The sequence below is a fragment of the Mobula hypostoma genome, chromosome 8 (genome assembly GCF_963921235.1).
Source record: "Mobula hypostoma chromosome 8, sMobHyp1.1, whole genome shotgun sequence".
NCBI classification, from domain to species: Eukaryota; Metazoa; Chordata; class Chondrichthyes; order Myliobatiformes; family Myliobatidae; genus Mobula; species Mobula hypostoma.
In genome coordinates, this window is record NC_086104.1 from 85,029,830 (window position 1) to 85,050,822 (window position 20,993).

The following is a 20,993-nucleotide window of genomic DNA, read 5'->3' on the forward strand; positions in this document are numbered from 1 at the left end:
CCAACACCATACACCTATCCTTTCCTGCCTCTCCTGTAATGTCAATAGTTCCATCTCCCAGGAATTCATCTACCAGAGGGATGGAAGCCGTAAACAACAATAACCTCCTCTGACAGACATCCTATAGCACCTCCATGGTAAGATGCAGTGTCCAAAAGCTCTGCTCCTTTCTGAGGTGCACATGGGGAAACAGTCCCTGACATCCACTTGCTGAGACTCCTTCTTTACCTCTGTCTAAGCAACTCCATTCAACCTATCCTTTTGCAAAGTCTTTACTCAAAAGCTCTAATACCTCCCAACTTGGTCCAGCATCAAAAGAAACACAGTTGAAAATTCAACATGTTAAAATGCACATTGTTATAAATTGAGAGAGCAGGATGAATGAATTGCACCCTAATACTAACCATGCTGCCTTCCTACAAGGAGAGACCAGCTGCTCCTTAAATTGAACTGTTGTTGTGATCACAGCCATCTTCATGACAACCCACCCAGCTCTAAATCTGTGCACAGAAATACAATATGATCACACTGATAAATTTGCTGTTCATCACCTTTCCTGCTGTCTTGGTATATCTGAAAGCATTGTGATGCAGGCGGTTGATAGGTGGTCTATGACGTGAATTTAGACATCTCCATGACTGCACGCAAGATTGACTGTAAAGGATAATTAGGGTTGCAAGGTTAGCAAACATAAAATATTAAGCCAATTACAGCATTTGCTAAAGATTAAACCTAATGCCGAAAGCAGCTTGTGTCATTAAATGTTTTGTTATTGCACAGATGAAGAGTTAATGCATTTTACCACAGTAAGATTAGCTTTAAATTGTATCTTTACATATATGATCTGCAATATATTTGTTCACATATCCTGTTATCCTTTTCTCTTGGTTAAAACTCACCATCTGCCAAGGAATACTCTTTTCCCTTTGCTTTTACAATATATCCTTCCAATCTCACCTTCCAGTTTCCACTTGGACGTTTTACCTTCCAAGCTCATTATTTTTTCCTGTAACCTATTATAACCAAACCGGTTTGTGTGGTAAAACAGAAAATAGGGATTTGGGGAATAAAGAGAGAGAAATGAAGAGATGTTTGCATTGGAACTATACTCAAGCCAGGAGGGTGCAAATCAGAAAGCTTGACAGCAAATAAGAAACGAGATCTCATCCCCAATACAAGGGCTTTGGAGAGAAATAAAAACATGAGTTGCTGGCAGCATGCAGCATGTCAGATGGCATCTGTGGAAAAAGAGACAGTGTTCATGATTCAGAGCAGTCCTGATGCAGAGTCTTCAACCTGAATGTTAATTCTGCTTCTCTCTCCAGATGCTGCCTGACCCACTGAATATTTGCTGTATTTTCTGCTCTCATTTCAGATTTCCAACATCTGCACTCCTTTGATCTTAATTTTTGCTCAAGTGGTGGGTCTCACTAAAGGCAAACATACTACTCCAGTGACTATATTTTATAGCAACTGAAGTTATCGTGAAGCACTTTTGGACGTGTAAGGTCATGCTGGTTGCCATAAAAGCTGAAATGCTTTCTTCATACTGTATGCAAATGTCTATTTTGCCAGCAAAACCCTTACACTGAGGATTCAAAGTGAAAGGAAAGTCAGATTGCTTCTTCAGTTGGAGTAGCTGCTGAAAGGTTATCGAGGCTTTCTCACCAGTAGAGAGCTGATCTCCATTCCCTTGCTCTCAAACATGTATTCATCTTTACATGACATTACAACCAATGACTCTTCTTTGAAAATTAGAACTTCACCCTTAGCCTCTTCCAGTGAGTGGTGAACCTGCAGGAGCAGAGCCTTATCTGACTTTTACTTGATACCATCTGGCCAAACTCATGAATGTGGTTTTCAGACACAAGGAAGCTGAGTAAAAAATTACAGGGATATGTGTCAGGTGGGAGTTGTGAACGGAACAAAGCACACTGAAAGCCCATTTCCCCTCCAGTGTTGCCTCTTTGTTTATTCAATTCATGTTCAAAGTTCAAAGTAAATTTGTTATCAGAGTGCATACAGTATATGTCACCATATATTACCCTGAAATACATTTTCTTGCAGGCATTCACAGTAGAACAAAGAAATAAAACAGAATCAATGAAAAACTACACACAAAGACTGACAAACAACCATGGTGCAAATGAAGACAAACTGTACAAACACAAAAGTAATAAATAAATAAATACATCTGAGAACATGAGCTGTTTACTTGAAAATGAATTTTAAGTATCTGCAGGATTTGCTAGTCCTATAGATGCCTCCAAAAGTATTACTCCTTTCTGAGGCGTACGTTGAAGAAATGGTCCCTTGCTGGATGAGTTTCCTGCTGAAACTGTTCTCTCCTCTTCCTCTCACCTGCTCTGTATGCTCTCACCTGCATATTTTATGTTCAATTATAGGATTTGGATTGGTGAACTAGTGCCTCCCTGCCTATCTATTTTACTACGGATTGATAGATGAACCGCTGCCTGATTATTCCAAGTACTTCAGTCTGTAAGATCAGAGTTCTTTTGCAAGCCGGGGCCTACAATAATTTAAAAAAATAAAACATTAAAGTGCATTTACCCTTAAATTAGTGCAGAAACACAATTCTTGATCAAAGCAGCTTGCAAGTATTATCTGTCATGTTTCACTTAATCAAGCCTCTTGTAAATTGAGCGTCAACAGCCTCTCAATCTGCTCTGCACTGCCTTGGAGTAATGTTGAGTGAGTGACCAGCTGAAAGAAAATTCCATTACAGAGGGAACAGCTGTCTGTTTGAAGGCCAAAGTGGGCAAGGATTTAACAACTGGAAGATGACTAGGATGGTCTAAGACAAGAAATGATGTTCCCGACACCAAGGTACAGACCAACAAAAATACTTTACTTCCAGTTCACTCTAAAATGCTTAAACACTTTTATTTTCAACTTGATATTCTTCTGTAAGTTAAAGACGATCAGAGTGAAATTATAAAAAGGCTGAATACAGGGAAGTATTTACTTTCTGGACCAACTCCAGGCCGCACAGGTATGATGAATGATTCATAAAAAAAAAATTTTCCCACCAGCAATATTTTGTTCTGCTGACACTGTTTATTCAGATCCTACTCCCAATTACCAAGAACCTGAATAAAGTTCATGAGTTGCCATCAAAGTGAATACCATGGCCAGTCAGATAGTGAAAACACAACAACAGTCAAAGCTCCATTCCCAGCTATGCCTTCTGTCAACAGTTATCAGTGGTGTTTTGAGCTTTCAAACACTCACAGCCAATCACCCAACAAAGCTTGTCAGAGGGCACCAAGGTGTGAAGGCCCGGTGAAGTAGGCTCTCCACATCTGTAAAGTACAGGCATGTGGGGGAATGGACAGCAGTCTATTACATTCTAGCCCATTGTAGAATGTACAATGCCTTTGGGGAGTTTCCTTTTAGCCATTCTAAGACCACTTATGAAAAGGTGTAGGGAGTAGTCTCAGCCTACAAAGAGCCAGTACTCATCCCATCCAGGTGAATGATTATGAGGCAGTATTTCATCAAGAGGAATAGGAAGATAATTACAGAGGAATGGGACAGTATTATCAGTGGAAACAGCTGAAGAAGGGATGGAAGCTATACAATGTATTCGGGATCAAAGTTGATTTACTTTCACTCAGTTCTGAAGTGACAGATTAGGCCAATGCGGTGTCAACAGATTTTGCCAGTTGAGAGGTGGTTGCCCCTTCCATCATAATGCTTGACCCAAGGTTCTCAAATGTTCTTCCATCACTTTGAACCAGAAATTACCAGATGTTAGTGGGAAAGCTCTTAAGCAGAACTTGAGTGCATCCTTCTTGTGGTAGACTGCAAATTGAACATCATTGTCAAGAGTTCAGTGTTAGGTATATGACACACCAAATCAATTCCTTCTTTGAGAGGACAGGCTGCTTGCATTATCTCCCACCATGCCACAGTGTAAGCAATGTATAGATTTCTATTTGTGCAGACAAATTAATAATGCTTCCATGGTCCAAAGACAGCTCCGTTCCATAAGGTGAAATCCAGCTGTTGTCAGGACCAATTTCTTTACGCATTGATTTGCTAGAAGCAAAGTGAATAACAGAGACATGATGTTCGAGCTTGACACTATGAGCAGGATTACACCAATGAACTGGACTGAATATGTAACTGGGTGATCAGGAAACTTCACTCAGATTACAAGGCCCAGTGAAATCTGAAAACCTGTACCAGTGAAAGGACTGGGAGAGCAGGAGCTGCTGATATGCCAGTGAAAAACCAGACACTGGCTAACAACACTACCAGTAGCAGTCGTTGCGGGCTCCAGACCAAACCTGTTGTAAAGAGGCTGAAGGAAAGTCCCCTAAATTGGAGGGACATTCATCACATTGCAGGTGAATAGGCAAAGCTGAAACATTACAGGAGGCAGGTACTTGAGAAACATAAGGAGGTTTACATTGACAAACTGGATATGTTGAAGGACACCCAAACCATAATCCATGTTGATGCCAATGCTCCACCGGGGTTCTCCAGGCCAAGGTGTTACGTAACCGGCAACAATGAATATCAATCGAGACAGGTTATATAAAAACAACCAAACATTTATTAAACCCGGATAAACAATAAAAAACAAACGAAAATCTTAACTGGAAGTTAACCGCTATGCAGCGGTTCAACAAATCATCACTTGGCACTGGTTCTTAATGCGAAAACAGTTCTTAAAGGGGTAAAGTCAGATATAGTTCTTAAAATGGTAAATTCGAAAGTCCAACTGATTTATACGTTCAATTGGGAGAGACTTCTCTGGAGAAGGATTTCTTCATAGATGCAACTTTCCTGTTGGTTCCGTCCAAAGGATTCATAATGCAGGAAATAAACAGTTTTAAAAACTGACTTTAAATTCTAGAGAGCACCTTGCATGAACTCTTTTCTCTTTTGGCAAGAGTTATCTTCAATGCAGGTCATTACTCCTTCAACGAAGACTCAATAAGATCGATCCTTTGTTAAACTGCCGAACGATACCGACTCCTCTCAATCCTTCGGGTCTTGTGCTTCGATAAAGTCTTCACTCTCCCGTACTACTGCTGGAATAAGGTACATCAACACATGTAGCAAAAATTTCCAGTCCGGCACTATTGTACCTTGCAACAGAACGTAACACTCCATTTTAAAAAATGAAACTGCGTCATAAAAACAAATACACAACAGAAACGGAGACACATCAATGTTCTAGCTGGAAAACTAAAAGCTAACTGCGTTATCTGAGGTCTTCCCTTACATAACCATGGTGCACATGTCATCATGTGACCTCACATCGGCAGGAAAATTACATCAGGTGACCTCCAAAAGATCATTACATCATCTCACAAAAAAAAATCACAGATCTCCTTGAGGTATGTAACAAAGGTCACTGTCTTACCAAAGCTGGAGCAGAAGTTGACTGCCTTCTCAGAGACAAAACAATTGAAGCTGTTAAATACTCTCAATGGTCAGCTGCATTGTAGCAATGCTAAAGCATGAGGAATCCATCAGGATTTATGGAGAAAACAAAGTGACAGCTTAATCTTGTACAGGTGCATTATCGCAATCCAGGAATAGACCTCTCTGCAGCTTTATCTGGAGGCATCCATTTATTGAGTTAAATACATGTTGTGAACATCAACAAGTAATTTTGCAAGAAAAAGTCAACAGCACAAGGGCATTTTCATGTATAATCAACTAACCTTCAGACTTTTGTTTGCACCAGTTGAATTGCAGAGGATAATGGATGGTTTGCTATGGGACACTCTCTCGTCTCAATACTGTTGGATGATATCCTAGTTGTAAGAGCATCAATGGGCAAATACAGTAGAACCTGAAAGGGGTGTTGAGCAGATGGGAAAGAACAGGTCTGCATTTGCCGCAGTGTGTGGATACTAAACCACTACACCAAATTCATAAAGCATGGCCAGTCCTCTTGCCCCAACTAATACAAATGAGCCAAAGCCATATGTGGGATCTTGGAATTCTATTATGACAAATTCTTGTCAAATTCAGCAACACTCTTAGCTCTATTGCACCAATTACTACGAAAGTGTGAAGTGGAAGAGGATTGAAGCTCAAGAAAAGGATTCTGTACCATCAAACGATTTGCTGCAGTCAGCCGACATGCTTTTCAGCTGTTCTACAGACAGGGAGGTAGTTATGTGGCACATTGCCATGCAGTGTTGGTCCTGCTTTGTCCAGCAGAGGGAAGTTAGTTCTGAGAAAAGGAAAGGGTATATGTCCAGTCAGTGTGCAGTAGCAGGAGAAAAGTACTTCCCTCTGGAAAAGAAAGTTTATGCATCACAGAAACATAGAAAACCTAGAGCACAATACAGACCCTTTGGCCCACAATGCTGTGCCAAGCATGTCCTTACTTAAGGTTTACCCATAGCCCTCTATTTTTATAAGGTCCATGTACCTATCCTGGAGTCTCTTAAAAGACCCTATCATATCCGCCTCCACCACTGTCCCAGGCAGCCCATTCCACACACTCACCACTCTCTGCATAAAAAACTTACTCCTGACATTTCCTCTGTACCTACTTCCAAGCACCTTAAAACTGTGCCCTCTTGTGTTAGCCATTTCAACCCTGGGAAAAAGCCTCTGACTATCCACACGATCAATGCCTCTCATCATCTTGTACACCTCTAACAGGTAACCTCTCATCCTCTGTTGCTCCAAGGAGAAAAGGCCGAGTTCACTCAACCTGTTCTCACAAGGCATACTCCCCAATCCAGGCAACATCCTTGTAAATCTCCTCTGCACCTTTTCTATAGTTTCCACATCCTTCCTATAGTGAGGTGACCAGAAATGAGCACAGTACTCCAAGTGGGGTCTTACCAGGGTCCTATATAGCTGTAACATTACCTCTCGGCTCCTAAACTCAATCCCACGGTTGATGAAGGCCAATGCACCATATGCCTTCTTAACCACAGAGTCAACCTGTGCAGCTGCTTTGAGTGTCCTATGGACTCGGACCCCAAGATCACACTGATCCTCCACACTGCCAAGAGTCTTACCATTAATACTGTATTCTGCCATCATATTTAACCTACCAAAATAAACCACTTCACAGTTAGTCCTGACGAAGGGTCTCGGCCTGAAACGTCGACTGTACCTCTTCCTATAGATGCTGCTTGGCCTGCTGCGTTCACCAGCAACTTTGACGTATGTCACTTCACAGTTATCATCATGTTTGGAGAGCCGTGTTCCTTTGTGTATATTGTAGGATGTCACTTCATCATTGACACTGATCACAAGGCCCTGATGTCCCTGTTTTATGAATTGAAGTGGATTTGTCACAAAGTTCAGTGATACTCTTTGATATTGAGAGCACATGAATGTACTACTATTCTCAAGGCAGCGTTTTCCCAGCAAGCACTGATAACCTCAGTCATTACCTGGTGCCTAATACCTACTGCTGATTGTCTGGACCCTGTACATGTGAGTACTGTGCAAATCAGACCCTGGACAGCACAGAAATCCTGAATTGGTTCAATGGAAGTCAAGTGTACCAGCAGGAACAGATCTCCAGCATATTCAGCAGATATAGAAATGAGTAACATTTATTATTTTTATTTATTTACTGAGATGTAGTGTGGAACAGGCCCTTCTACCCCTTTGAGCTGTGCCCCCCAGCCCGACTCAACCCTAGCATTATAACAGGACAATTTACAATGATCAATTAGCCCACCAACCGGTACATCTTTAGACTGTGGACAGAAATGCACAGTCAAGTGGAGAACATACAAACTCCTTACAGACAGTGGTGAGAATGCAGTAATATATATAGTTGATATTTTTCCTCCAGTTCATCAGAGGTCATGGTACTTTGGGATTTGGCCACTGTTTTTATCTTTGGCAGATGCCATTTTGGTTGCCAGGCCAATATTTGTACTCAGCAGCAATGAAGAAATTGAACAAACTTCCTAAAGGATGCAACACTGCCACAACCTTCTTGTATGTTAATACGTAAAACTTTGCTATGCAGTAGAATTTCACATGGCGTTTCCATACCACATCATAGTAGTTTCTGTCAAAAACCATCTCCATTAACAGATTATTATCTGAATGGTGGCCGATTAGGAAAAGGGGAGGTGCAACGAGACCTGGGTGTCATTATACACCAGTCATTGAAAGTGGGCATGCAGGTACAGCAGGCGGTGAAAAAGACGAACGGTATGCTGGCATTTATAGCGAGAGGATTCGAGTACAGGAGCAGGGAGGTACTACTGCAGTTGTACAAGGCCTTGGTGAGACCACACCTGGAGTATTGTGTGCAGTTTTGGTCCCCTAATCTGAGGAAAGACATCTTTGCCATAGAGGGAGTACAAAGAAGATTCACCAGATTGATTCCTGGGATGGCAGGTCTTTCATATGAAGAAAGACTGGATGAACTGGGCTTGTACTCGTTGGAATTTAGAAGATTGAGGGGGGATCTGATTGAAACGTATAAGATCCTAAAGGGATTGGACAGGCTAGATGCGGGAAGATTGTTCCCGATGTTGAGGAGGTCTAGAACGAGGGGTCACAGTTTGAGGATAGAGGGGAAGCCTTTTAGGACCGAGGTTAGGAAAAACTTCTTCACACAGAGAGTGGTGAATCTGTGGAATTCTCTGCCACAGCAAACTGTTGAGGCCAGTTCATTAGCTATGTTTAAAAGGAAGTTAGATATGGCCCTTGTGGCTACAGGGGTCAGGGGGTATGGAGGGAAGGCTGGGTTCTGAGTTGGATGATCAGCCATGATCATAATAAATGGCGGTGCAGGCTCGAAGGGCCGAATGGCCTACTCCTGCACCTATTTTCTATGTTTCTATGTTTCTATGAGAGCATTGGCTGGTAATAGGGGAGGGGGAAGGTAGGTGGGTGGGGTATGGGGGGGATGAAAATAAATGGCTTGGGAAGCTAGAAGGTGATAGGTGGAAGAAGTGTATGGCTGAGAAGGAGGAATCTGATAGGAGAGGAGAGTAGAACATGGAATAAGAGGAAGGAGGCACTGAACCCAGAGGGAAGTGATGGGCAGGTCATGAGGGCAGGGGAGGAGAAGAGAAGGGGTGAGAAGGCCACCAGAATGAGGGAAAACAAAGGAGGGGGAGTGGAATATAAATAATGTAAACAGAGGTGAGTGGTTACTGGAAGCTCAAGAAATCAACGTTGATCCAGGACCCTCTGCATCGAGGATATTCCATTTTCCCATCAGGGAGGAGGATCAGGAACCTGAAAACACACACTTAATGCTTTTGGAACATCTTCTTACCCTCAACCATCAGATTTCTGAATGGTCCATAAACCTATGAACACTACCTCGCTATTTTTCTCTCTTAATGCACCATTTAGTTTTTTTAAATATTCTTATTGTAATCATAAGTAATTTTTTTATACATGGCACAACATGTCTGATAAGTAACCTGTTTCCGATTCTGATTGGATGCTGTTAATTTGGTGACTATTAAGACAGAGTATGAGGTGTTGCACCACCAACCTGCATCTTTCCCCTTTGTGGCGGTAAATATCAATATGGGAATAGGAAGTGGAATTGAAATAACTGGCCACTGGGAGATTCTGGTTGCTCTGGTGGACAGAGCAAAGGTGCTGGACAAAGCAATCCTCCAACCTCTGTCGGGTCTCACCATTGTTGAGGAGACCATTTCCAGGAGCACCAGATGCAAGAAGTGACACCAAGAGACTTGCAGGTGAAGCACCACACTGGCTGCAAGGACTATTTAGGGCCCTGTAGCATCTGACGAAGGGTCTCGGCCAGAAACGTCGACTGTACCTCTTCCTAGAGATGCTGCCTGGCCTGCTGCGTTCACCAGCAACTTTGATGTGTGTTCGCTGTAGCATTTAGCATGGTTACAGGGGCAAGTGCCAATAGGGAGATGGGTGGAGAGGGCAAGTGTACAAGTAGTCCAAAGAAAATGATCCTGGCGGAAAGTGGAGGGATGGGGAGGGAAAGATGGGCTGGTGGGATTCCATTGCAGATTGCAGAAGTTGCAGAAAATGATGTATTGGGTGCAGAGGTTTCTGGGGTGGTAAGTGAGAACTAGGGGAGCCCTATCCCTGCTATGTCAGTAAGAATGGGATGAGGGCAGATGTGCAGGAAATAGAAGAGTTACAGGTGAGGGAAGCATTGATAGTGGTAGAAAAGAACTGTTTTCTGAAAAAAGTTGACATATTGGATGTCGTAGAAGAGAAAGCCTTGCCCCGAGAATAGATGTGGTGAAGGTGGAAGAACTGTGAGAAGGGAATAGCATTCTTATCAGTGAAAGGGAGGGAAGAGGTTTAGTCAAGATAACTGTGCGAGGCAGTGGTTTATAAAAGATGTCGTTAGATAATTTTTCTCTGGAGATGGAAACAGAGAGATCAAGAAAGGGGAATGAGGTTTTGGAGATGGACCAAGTAAATCTGAGGGCAGAGTGAAGTTGGAGACAAAGTTGAGCTCAGCAGCGATGCAGGAAGCAACACCAATGCACTCATCAATGTAGCAGAGAAAGGCTTGCGGAGTATTATCAGTGTAGGCTTGGAATATGGACTGTGCAGACAAAAAGCCAAGCATTGCTAGGGCTCGTGTTGAGTACCCATGGCTACACATTTGGTTTGGAGAAAGTGTGAGGAGCTGAAAAAGAAGTTGAGGGTAAGTTCTGCCAGAGGAAGGAGGATAGTGGTGGAGTGGAACTAGTTAAGTCAGTTGTCGAGAAAGAAGCGGACAGCCTAAGACCTTTTGATGGCTGATGGAAGTGTACATGTTCCCCACTTCCTTCCTTTTACTGCACAGTCTACTGTCCTCTCCCATCAGATTCCATCTTTTTCAGCCCTTTACCGCTTCCAGCTATCACATCCCAGCTTCTCAGGTCATTCCCTTCCAACCCTCTCTTGCACACATCTTCCTTCCTCCTCACCTGGACTCCCGTATCACCTGCTGGTTCATGACACCTTCCCCTCTTCACTCACCATTTCATTCTGTCTTCTGGCCCCCTCCTTTCCAGTACTCATGAAAGGTCTCAGCCTGAAACAGAGACTGCTTATTTCCCTCCATAACCACAGCCTGGCCTTCTGAGGTCCTCTGGCATTCTGTGTGTGCTGCTCCAGATTTCCAGCATCTGCAGAATCTATTCTATCTCCAAGGGTGACTATAAACCACTCTGAACACAGCTGTTCCAGTTCTACCAGCATCATTTCACCATGATCAGCAGCTATTGGCCTTCTGGCAATGGGGGCGGGGGGCAGCAATGGGATCATGAGTGCTGTTATTCTGAGGGAAGACAACACATTAATATGTTATAGGAGCAGAATTAGGTCAATCAGCCTATGAAGTCTGCTCTGCCACTCAATCATGGTTGACATATTTTCTCAACCCCATTCCCCCACCTTCTCTCCATAACTCCTAACCACATTACCAATCAACCTCTATCGACCTCTGCCTTAAAGAGATCAAATGACTTGGCCTCCACAGAACTCTGTGGCACTGTTTCTCTACCCTCTGGCTGAAGAAATTCCTCCTCACCTCAGTTCAAAAGAGACATCCCTTTATTCTGAGGCTGTGTCTGCATTCTCCTTAGAAAATCCTCGACATCCTTTTATGAAGAATTGGTAAGTGAACATGGTCTGCAGGGAGATGAGACAGGAGCTGTCCTTCCCTCCCCACTTTAGTGCAATATAATCACAGCCACCTACCCCTGGGATTCAGTTACTGATTCTAAATTATCCTTTATTCCCCACAAGGTGGCAGAATCTGAGCTGCTTCCACTTCCCTTGTCTAAGCATACAAGATCATTACAATTTTTCTTTCAACAGGACCAGAGGTACTTGTGGTATCTCTCTGAGTCCTCTATCCATTTCATTCTACTGACCTGTGGTGGTTTCTTGGGCACTATGGTGTGGTTATTATCCTCCTAAGCCAGCATCAATAACTTCACTCACCTCAGCACTGAATTAACTCTGGAACCTATAGGCTTGCATTGAAGGAGTCTACAACTCACATTTCCAATATTATTTGTTTACTTACTTCTGTAGTATTATTACTTTTATTTACTGTATTTGCAGCATTTGACTTCTTTTGACATTGGCAGTTTGCCAGCCTTTGTGTATAGTTTTTCACTGATTCCATTGTATTTCTATTGTGAACACCTGCAAGAAAATGCATCTCAGGGTAGTATATGGTGACATATCCATACTTTGATAATAAATTTACTTTGATCTTTAAAGCTCTCATTTCCATGTCTACCTTTTAAAGCAGCATGTTGATATTTGCCTCTGTGAAGTGGGAAGCCATCTCCCACCTCTTCTGCCACCACTCCTATAATTAGTTGTCCTCAAGTCATGCAGTGACTTTCAGCAGCAATCTGATTCAGTGTTCACCCTTTCTTACAAAGGAGCAAACATGACACTAACAAGTGCAGGCTGGTTACACCTGTTGACTCCAGCTCCCGAAGTTACTGGTGGTTAACGTGCGCTGATTCAAGTAAGATCTTAGTCAGCGCAACTTAAGCAAGCAAGTCCTTTAAACAAGTGAACAAATGAAGCCATGTACCAACTGCACCGTGACCATATGGCAGAGCACTGCCTCCCTTCTGTGCCAATTTAGCACAATTTAATTTCTAGGCCATTTATATTCTGAACGTAAATGTTATTATGACCCTGTTTTGGAAAAAAAAACAGGTCATTTCTGTCTTGTAGATACCAAGCAATACCAATATCAATGTTAAACCATCCTCCTCTGAGGAGAGGAATGGGCTGGAGTTAATTCAGAATGATCATCCAGCCTCTGCTTCAGCAAGCCACAACTGCAAAAGCTAAAGGACACTGCTTCATAGGCAGTGGAGAGAATTCCCTGCAGTCTTGCCATATGTTTATTCCTCCTTTAATATCTGAAAATGCTTTACATGTTTCCTATCCGATTACTCTGTGTAGATTTATACTGGGAGTATTTTCTACACTGCAACGGTTCCCAAAAATATTTAAATTGCTACAAAGTGGTTCTGAACATCCTGAGGTTTTGAGTTACATTATATAAATGCAAATACATATTTATATTACTTCTGAAAAGGAATATCAATTTGCATGCTCGACAAAGTGATTCAATGTTAAAATGTCGCATATGGATTCTTGTGGGTGACCTGAATATCATATGTTGTCCATTCTTTCTCAACATCTCAAACACTCTGTGTTGGTGTATGAAATCTGCTCTGGCTTGATCACCATTTATCAATTTATAGTTAGTAAATACAGTTTTTTTTCCCTCATTTTTTTGGAATCCATATGCTCACACACATAAACATGCAGAAAAGCATGCACACGTGCACACACACAAACACGTTTATCTCTTAATGAATGATTTCCTTCCTATACCAACTGGTATACTGGAACATATTGTAGCTGTATGCTTAGATGCTGTTTGATGATCCAAAGAATCTTACCAAGTTCCTTCAAGGATGTTTCTTTCAATTAAAAAATCTTGGTGATGACCAAGGCCCATGGCACTGGATTTGGATAAGTTAAAAGGACAAATATAAGTTCTTGCAAACTTGACTTTTGATAGCCCTCAATTCGAAAAAGAGGGAAGAATTTTTCAGAAGTCAATAGAAAGAGTGAGTAATGCCAGGAGGCAGGAAGATTATTTCTGATTAAAACAGTATGAGGAATCAAACAGAATAATTGATCATTATTTAGGAGGATTTAAAAAGGAATTCAACAGTAGAATCAGTTAAGTAGAGAAGCAATAGGTAGAATCTATTGTCACAAAAATGTGAATCAATTCATTAAAGAGATTGAATCCTAATCAGTGGAAGTTGTTTTCTCCCAACTTGATCTGGTGACAACTACTCCCTTCAACATCACTCCTGACAAATGCTTTGTTACTGTAATGGTTACCAAGGATTCAACAATAGAAAACTATTTTGCTGCAAGTTTATATATTTCTGCAGTTTTCTGCTTGCATTAAGTTGGGAAGATGTAAATGAAAGGACATCATTTAGTAATACTTGTAGGAAGTCCTTCATCAGCATTTGCAGTAGTATAAATTAATGACCATATTATAATCCCACTTGTGAAACCAGAACCCTATGGAATTATATCTTAACCCTTAAATCCGAACACTTGCAAAAATTGAGTCTAAATCCAGCATTGGTAACATGAAACAATGTAAAAAACAAGTTTTCTTCATCTTCAGATGATGATTTTCCATAAATAATTATGTTGTCCAGGTAACCATGTGAGCCTTGTGAGCTATATATTATTGCCTTTTTTTTAAAGGCTGCAGGTGCAGAACTAAGACCATAGTATGCACAAGAGAATCAAAACAATTCTTCATGACTAATGAAAGTAATTAGCTCTCCATTCTCCTCATGGAGTACAACTTGGTACTACACAATTTTCAAATTGTGTTGAATACATTATAAAACCCCTTAACTCAGAAAGAATATCTTCAATAAGAGATAGTGGATGACTATCAACCATAATAGCCTTACTAAGTTCATGAAGGTCAACACATGCACGGATACCACCTGTTCTATTCTGCATTGCAGCTATAGGGGAAGCCCATTCGATGCTTCAATTCTCTCAATTATGCCATTGTTTTCCAGAACCTTTGGCTCCTTGGAAACTGCATCCTTGACTGACAAAGGCGAGCTCTTCCGCTTCTATTTCACTGATTTTATGTCCCAATGCATTTTAGCTTCCTTGATGAACCCTTTGGCTCGCCAAATACAGTTTTATTGACCGTCTCCTGCTGCTTGCCGCTTGAATGCATAATCAGAGGACAAAAGCACGATATAAGTTGGTGGTGTAGACGGAACCAACTTGTCCTCAAAAATTGAAAGAACATGCACTTTGCACATCATCAAGAAGTCCTAAAGTACTTCACAACCAGTAAATTATTTTTCAAGTGCAGTCACTGTTATTGCTTAGGCAAATGCTGTGACCCATCGCAGACAGCAAGGTCTCACAAACAGAAAGTGAAATGAATGACTAATCAATCAGCTTTGGTTGGGAAAAATATATTGGCCAGTATACTAGTAGAATACCTTAGTCCTCATGCCATCAGGCTACTTGAACAGGTTGACAGGGCTTCAGTTTAACATCTCAGCTCAAAGACAGCATTTCTCACAATGTAAGGCTTTTTCAATAACTCACATATGCTTAGGTCTTGCAATAAGACTTATTCCAACAACCACCTGGCTCTGAGAAAGTGAAAAGTAGAAAAGCTTACACTCAAAAAGTAAATGCAATATTATTTATTCATGAAATGGTTTGTGGAATAAAATGGAACTGGAATAGCTCTGTTTATGGAAGACAATCCAGGTGATTTGGCAACAGGTTAGCCTAAGACGGATTTAAAATTAAAGTTCTTATTATGGCATGGTTAAAAAAATTCTCAGAGAGAGAAAGCAGGGCAAAAGCTATGCTTGGCCATTGATCTTTGAAACATTTCCGTTAGCGGCACTAATATGTGTGATTGGCAGTAGTCAGTTTTCATTGAAGAAAGCTTTTTCAGATGTAATCAATTGAGTATTGGGGCTGAGGAAGATAGCAGATATTATTGAAATGATCACTATCTCATAGAGTCATAGAACACTATAGCACAGAAACAGGCCCTTTGGCCCATCTAGTCCATGCTGAACTATTTAAACTGTCTGAACCCATCGACCTGTACACGGAGCTTTGCCTTCCAAAGCCATCCTATCCACGTACCTATACAAACTTCTCCTAAACATTGAAATCAAAATCACATCCATCACTTGCACTGGCAGCTCATTTCACACTCTCACCACCCTCTGAGTGAAGAAGTTTCCTCTCATGTTCCCCTTAAACATTTTGCCTTTTACCCTTAACCCATAATCTCTAGTCGAAGTGTCACCCAATCTCAGTAGAAAAAGCCTGCTTGTATTTATCCTATCTATACACCTCATAATTTTGTAAGTTATGTTTATTGTTTAAAATATAAGGTACCAACTACCAGATAATTGGTGGGCTGACAACACAGAACCTGTAGCTTGATACTACTTGTTTTTGCTTATACAGTAATCCATGATATTTCACTTTTATGTTTTAAATATCTCAGTTTGTCATCTTCTTCGATATTAGCTATAGGCCCAGTGATGAATTCGCAGATCTGTTTAATAGCAAATAGTACATGCAGCTTGGATGTTCCTCTCATGGTATAAACCTTTTCTGGTACAAAGTTATATGGGTGCAAGATATTTCTGTTGATTTCCTTGCATCTCCTAGATGATGACCCAGGCATAAGCATAGATTGGAATAGCATTGATCTTTCTAACATTTGATATCTTTAATGGGCCCCGTTGTAACATCTCATCGGAAAGAGAGCAACTTCAACATCAAATCCTACCTTAATACCGATTTAGAGGTAATTAAAATGATTAAGGGTTTTAATAGAATTCATTTCCTTTATGAGGGAGCTGGAATAAAGAAAAAGAAATTTAAATTAAAATCATGGCACATTGGACTGAAATAAGGAAGCGTTATTCATACAGTAGTTTTTATCTTGAACTCGCATATATAAAAAAACTGCTGAGGCTAGGTTAGTTCAAATCTTTCAGATGGAGACCAATGCAATTTTGTTAGCTAGCATTGTTAAGGGTGGAACACAAAAACTGCAGAATGGAATTGATATGTGGATAAGTTGTGATATATCTTAATGACAGCGCATTCTAGAGAAAGATCCTAGTTCTGATCCAACGCTTCCTTTGTCCTTTGGTCCACAATGTAACATGGACGAAATATTTTTACTACCATACCTGAACCTTCTTAGGCTATGCCCCTGCTTACTGATAAGTATGACACAGGGCACCACCATTCTTTCAGTGGGCATTCAAAATCATCTGAATTGTGCCATGGGATCCCAATGTTTCAACATTAATGAGGCATCTGTCCACACCACGGTGGAGATATTGGTGGTGAGGAGTCAACTGGAATGTCCTATCCATTATTTTCTTCACCCAGCTGGCTACTTTTCACTAAATGACCAGAACACAGTTGAGCCTTCCATCTCCAGTGTTTGTCTCTCCCTCTCCACATCACACATCTCTGAAGAATCAAGATATCAATGAAATGACATTAAATTACATTTTGGCTTTTATTTTAAGAATTGTGCTGGAAGTGAAGATCAATGTATGAGGGATGGACACAAAAAATTTGTATGAGAAAAGCATTGTAATAAAACCGCAACTCATAGGAAGCAATCTGCCAGGTCCTGAACCAGCACAAATATTTGAAATTGAATTTGTAATACGAAATTGAAACACAGAAGATGCAAGCAATAGAATCTGGAGCAAAGATAAACTGCTGCAGGGGTTTAGCAGACCAGGGAGCATATGTGGATGGTCTCAACCAGTGAGCATGACTGACCATTTCACTTCACAGATGTTGCCCAACCCGCTGAGCTCCTCCAGCATTTTATCTTCTGCTGTGCTACTATTGCTGAGGTTAGGGCCATTCAGCCACAAAATCTGCCCTGACCAACAATGTTCTTTCTCTGTAGCTTAGGTGATGAAACCCAGGTACCATTCTAGTAAATCTTCTCTGTACTCTCTCTATTTTGTTGACATCTTTCCTATAACTCGGTGACCAAAACTGTACACAATACTCCAAATTTGGCCTTACCAATGCCTTGTACAATTTCAACAGTGTGTGTGCACACACATCTTTTGCTACCGGCGCACAAAGGAATTTAAACTGCACACAAAAGGATGTCACCCTCTACCTCATTGGCATGTTAAGTATGTTTCACAATCGTGCACAATCACATCTCCTGTTCCGGTTTCTGGTGTCGACGGTGTTAGCAACATGGAGTTTGAGATGATTGCCTGCAGATTTTCAAGCTGGCTTATTTACACTTCTTTCATTGAAGGAAGTATTCAGTGTGGTCATGTTGTTGTCACTGGGCAAAAAAATTGGGACAACATAAGATTTTTGCACACACTGATCATTACAAATTAGAGGGCGCTTTACCGGCCAACTAATCCTTCACTAGTCAAAGCGTATTGTCATATGCACAAGTATAGGTGTGCTCAGGTGCAATCATAAACTTACCTGCAACAGCATCACGAGCATATAGCATCTTATAAGCAGCATACAATAATCCCTTGTAAGTTTCTCACATTTCCTTCAATCCCCCAGCCATTACCATCACCCCAGATTCTGCCACTTACATGCACATCAGGGACAATTTTAATTGACAAACCCACATGTCATTAGATCTGAGAAGGAACCAGAGTACCCAAAAGAAATGTGTTTGATCAGGAAAAAGAATGATCACAACCACCCAGAGGCTGAGATTGCGACCGGTTCACTGGACCTGCTTCACTGTTCTGGAATGAAAACATTCCAGAACAATTTACTGAACAGTAGCCAGAGAGATAGAACTGAGCCAGAAGTTATTGGAAATTTGAATAAAAAGGGGGAAAGGAAGAGGCAGAGAGGTCAGAGCATGAAAACCAAAATTGCACAGGGATGGTAACTGGCTGGTATGGAATGGGGTGGAAAGAGCTTAGCAAGCAGAGAAACTATGACAGTGTGATCACTCGAGTTGAGTATGATGTTGCAATTTTAGAGGTCACAGGCCTCCAATCTGAGGACTAGCCCTCCACTACCACACTCTGACTTCCTCTACCAAGCTAATTTTGTATCCAATTTGACCTTTATGACCAGTCAATCCTGTGGGATGATTTGAAAGGCTTTGCTAAAGCCCTTTTCAATCTTCTCAGCCATCTCTTCAAAAAGCTCAGTCAAATTCTTTTGCACAAAGTCATACTGACTCTCCCTAATCAATCCTTCCCAAATGTGGGTGGATACTATCTCTCATTAGCCTGTAATTTCCTAGATTTTCCTTGCAAAACTTCTTAAATAAAGGCAAAATGGTAGCCACCTCCAGACTTCCAGCAATTTCCTCCCTAGCTTTCCATAATGTCTTAGGGTGAGGTCATGGGTATCTATCTACCTTTGACTGCTTTAATACTGCCAACATCTCCAGTTTTGTAATGTGGATATGTTTTAAGATGTCTGTCTTCTCTTCCTTGAATTCCATAGTTTCCATGACTTCCTTTATAGTAAGTAAATGAGAAATATTCATTTAAAAACTGACCCAGCTTTTGTATCTCCGCTTGGATGGACATACTGATTCTTAAAGGATCACATTCTCTCCCTATTTACGGTAGTACATTTTCCTAAATCGGTCACTTCTGAAAGGCAACTTCTGCCTACCCCATCTCGAAGGTTCCTCCAACAGTAGCAGGACTTGTGATTCTGCAAAAAGTATCAACGAGTCTGGTGTACATCTCCAGAATCACGAACTTGTTTATGATTCATGTCTGACACACAAAGACGCAAAACTGTCTGGTCAACCTTGGCTCGATGGAGAAAGTGACAGACAGCAACATTCACATTTCCATAAGAATAGAACTGTCAGTAATAGAGGGAAAGCAAACTTAAACCTCTATAAACAGAAGTTTTCAATGAGAAAGGAAAAATAGATTTAAACTAATTCACATCAGTTACAACACTGAGCACCGATATGCTCAGTAATCCTCTGCAGTGTTAATGGAGATTGAGTATCTTTCTACTAAATGTAAGGAATATCAGAATTAGAATAATCACCTCGCATCTCAAAGAAAAATCAGGCTCTCTCAGCTAGATTTCCTATGACAGAAAATCAGTCATAATGGTACTTCTGATAGGGGTCTTCATTATTATGATTTTTGTTGAATTAAAGCTAACTATATAGCCTACCAAAATTCTAATTCAATATACATATTTCTTTGGATTCTCAATTACTGAAACTCAAATGTTTCACCTGGAAGGTCACAGCAAAAGTGCTGAAAAACATTTTCTAGCTGCGTACAGTAAATGCACCAACAACTTAAGAATGCTTTTCATATATCAAGGACACGCTTTGTTGAAGCTGTTACATGAGTGACATTGTTCCACTTTCAGTGTTCATTCTCAGATATTTTGTAGGCTTGATGCCACTCTCGAAATATTCCTGATACGTAACTGTCATTTAAGTCAACAATAAAAAATACCCAGTCCCGGAATGAATAGTACCACTTAATACTAGAGGACACTTCAGTCGATCTCAAGGTTATCCCAGAATTATAATGAAATGCACAAAGCTGTAGCAAGGGAAATATGTTCCACTTACCTGAAGTAATTCAAATAACAATTTACCTCATTCTTAGGAAAGTTTGAATTTGACGAAGAGTTTTTTGTAGTAAAATAGCATACAAACTCTATTCCAAAATACCAGACGTATACTGTACACCGGCCTTTGCTTTCTGGCTCTGGAGAAGCAATGTATAAAAATATCACGAGTAAATGAGAAAATACCTTTGATCATTCTTGCCTGAACTCGTGTGACAATGTGGTATCTGAATGTTTAATTATTCACATTCCAGGGACAGAACTGCTCAGTTTTCTGATAAATAATGGTTGCAATCCACTTGTTCAAGGCTATTCGACTTTGCAGCTCTGGTAATGTGCCAGCAAGCTGCTGTGATTGTATCCTCTTTGGTATTCTTTATTCAACAATCTCACACAGTGTTTACAACACAACTTTAACCTCATAGCAAGCACTTCAACAAAAAAAATTAAAGTTGTTAAATAAACCTAGACTAGGATTCAACTAGGTTAAGAATGATGACAGACTGTCTACAGATCCTAGTTTGACAGTTTGGTGGCATTTATGTAATCATTCTGAAACTAGTTTGCATGTCAAATATGAAGAATTTGAATTATAATTGTGTGATGACATCCATGCACTCTCTCCTAGAGAAAAGAGCAGCATAAGCTTAACAGTAGAACGATATCGCTTGGCTTAAATGGAAAACATTGCCATTGGTGTGGGAAGAGTGGTAGCAATATACATATACACAGTAACAAAGAAATCGGCATTTTAAACAAACAAATGAACAGTGATAATTAGTTAGAGCACTGCTTTACTATGCTTCAGGGATCCAAAGCCCAGACGTCTCCGTTGA

The 20,993-nt window shown here is 40.8% G+C and overlaps 1 long non-coding RNA gene across 1 annotated transcript; it reads right to left on the reverse strand.

Annotated features, from left to right (window-relative positions):
- Nucleotides 1-599: 599 nt before the first annotated feature.
- LOC134350313 (uncharacterized) lies at nucleotides 600-20,368 on the reverse strand. The gene is made up of 3 exons (XR_010018867.1): nucleotides 20,344-20,368; nucleotides 16,349-16,418; nucleotides 600-654 (listed from the first exon to the last, which is right to left on the reverse strand). It is a non-coding gene; the product is annotated as an uncharacterized LOC134350313 (long non-coding RNA).
- Between the last annotated feature and the right edge of the window lie 625 nt (nucleotides 20,369-20,993).